Consider the following 2,546-nt stretch of genomic DNA (forward strand, 5'->3'; position numbering starts at 1 on the left):
GTGAGCCATGGCCGCTGAGCCTGCGCGTCCGGAGCCTGTGCTCCGCGACGGGAGAGGCCACAACAGTGAGAGGCCCGCGTACCGCAAAAAAAAAAAAAAAAAATAGAATTTACAGGACTTCCCTGGCGGTCCAGTGGGTAAGACTCCACGCTTCCAATCCAGGGGGCACGGGTTCGATCCCTGGTTGGGGAATTAAGATCCCACATGCTGCGTGGCCCCAAAAAAAAGGATTTAAAAAAAGAAATGAGAAGGATTAGAATCCCTGCCGCGATGATCAGTGACATTTAACCTGAGGCAGACTTTCTAGCTGTGTGTGAGATGCTACTGGTTTGGGCAGAGCTTGGGGAATTCAGCCTCTTGATGTAAGAGTGCTCTGCTGACAATGTAGTTTTTTGTTTTTGTTTTTCTGAGTGAATTAATAACTAAGCCCCTTAGGCAGAACTAGATTCTCACATGTGTAGTTAGGAGAAAAATACACATGTGGGTAGCAGCCTCAGCATGGAGACTTACAAAGCACAGCCCGAATGCTTGGCTCACTCGTTGCTGCATAGGAGCTGGACCAGGATGAGGTCAGGTCAGTGTTGAAGATAGACTGGGTGGGGGGGACTGTCACCCCTGGAGTCCAGCCTCGCTGCGGGGGACGCCCCGGGAGGAGAGAGACTGGTGGGCAGGGCAGCAGCAGGGGGCCTTTTTTTTTTATAATTGCTGAAAAATTTTAATATTTCTGTCATTTCACAAAGCATCTTTTGTTGACATTCAGCAAATGATACCATCCAATAATGTCCCAATACTTGCTTCTTGTGAAGAGAGTTTATATATCTTTTTGACTTCCGTAATATTTGTTGTTTCAGGGAGATTTTTGAGAGAAACTTGATGACCTTCTACCTGAGATGTTAGGTCTTCTTGAGTTATTTGTTTTTCTCCCTCTTCACTGTAAGCAATCAGAGATGAAGTGTCATTTGCCGAGATACCAGATTTTTTTCAAGGCCTCTGAAATACTGTAATTTGGGGAAAGACTGAAAATAATTTCAGTAGATAGAGTTCTTGTCTTCATTCTTCCCAGTTTGTAGAGGTGAACTGCTTTGTTTGCTGCCACAAGTATCTGAAATGCATCGACAATCACTGTAGGATTTATTAATGAGCCGTCAATGGCACCTTCCAGGGCCTTTTTTCTCAAGTCTCCAGCATTTTTTACATCTTTAAATAACAGAAGCGTCACCCTGTATTCGGGAAATAGGTCCAGCTGTTGTGTTAACTGCATTTCATCGATAAGCAGGATTCAGCGCGCCCAGAACCCAGGACTAGCTCCCTATTCTATGAGCTCCTCTGTCACAGCTTTGGTGAGTCGCGGCCTTATCAGGATGATGTATCGTCAGCTGATACATCAGAGAGAGACTAAGCCGATCATTGCCGGGCTGCATCCCAGGGCCGGGCCTCGTGAGGTGCTCGATAAACGAGGACGCCGAGAATCACATCCGTTGTCTAGAAAATGGGTGCCGGGACTGCCAGGGGCCCTTTCTTTTATTGAGCAGCTACTGCATCCTGTGTGTTGTGCTCTGTTCGTCACACCTGTCCCCTCCTGTCCTGTCCTCCTTACCAGGGTGCTGAGTAGAGCTTTTCCACGGGAAAGGGTGCCATGTAGTCTAATCACAAAACTTGGCATTAAAATTACTTTCCAGGGCTTCCCTGGTGGCGCAGTGATTGAGAGTCCGCCTGCCGCGATGCAGGGGAACGGGTTCGTGCCCCGGTCCGGGAGGATCCCACATGCCGCGGAGCGGCTGGGCCCGTGAGCCATGGCCGCTGGGCCTGCGCGTCCGGAGCCTGTGCTCCGCAACGAGAGAGGCCGCGATAGTGAGAGGCCCGCGTACCGCAAAAAAAAAAAAAAAAAAAATTACTTTCCAAAGATGCCGTAAGAGTGCTTCTCTTTTGTCTCAGATTATTAGCAGGACCTAGAAGTTTGATAGCTGAGACCTGGGATGCCTAATTTGTCCAGCTCGGTGCTGGGCCTGACTCACTGGATGGCCTTAGTGAAATCATTTTCCATCTTTGAGTGAGTTTCCTTGCTGTTAAGACAAAAACTAAAAATACATATTGTCTTCATGGGTTATGGTAAGGACTAGCTGAGTAATCTTTACTAAGCAATTGCAACTTTTTAAAGGAAAAAAGATATTTCATCACAGAGGAAATCTGTTTGGGAGTTGCCTGATCCTAAAGTGATATGATATCAAATAAAAAACGTTCTTCAGCCTCCCCAGTTAAACCTGGACTCACTCCAGGTTGCTTGATGTGGGCTCGGAAATGGTACAGTGCCATGAGCAGCCTGATCACTGCACCGGGCTTCCAGAGGACACGGTGTGCTCAGGAGGGGGCAGGCTGTCTTATGCGCCTCCCCGTGGAGCTTCCCCCTCTCCTCCTGCACCACCAAGCTCACTCTCGCACGAGCAAATTCCACTGCCCGTTTTTCTTCGAAATTTATATGACCCCATTTTTTTGGCTGCAGACACATCTAGTTTGAGAAGCAGTGGCTTTTCTCATTTTAAACAGGA

The 2,546-nt window shown here is 47.9% G+C and overlaps 1 pseudogene across 1 annotated transcript; it reads right to left on the reverse strand.

The window, feature by feature from the left end:
• Window positions 1–732: 732 nt before the first annotated feature.
• On the reverse strand, window positions 733–1,261 carry LOC309974492 (EKC/KEOPS complex subunit TPRKB-like; annotated as a pseudogene). The gene has a single exon. The product of its transcript is annotated as an EKC/KEOPS complex subunit TPRKB-like (transcript).
• Window positions 1,262–2,546: the final 1,285 nt, after the last annotated feature.

The sequence above is a fragment of the Leucopleurus acutus genome (genome assembly GCF_964270905.1).
Source record: "Leucopleurus acutus genome assembly, chromosome: 17".
Taxonomy (NCBI): Eukaryota; Metazoa; Chordata; class Mammalia; order Artiodactyla; family Delphinidae; genus Leucopleurus; species Leucopleurus acutus.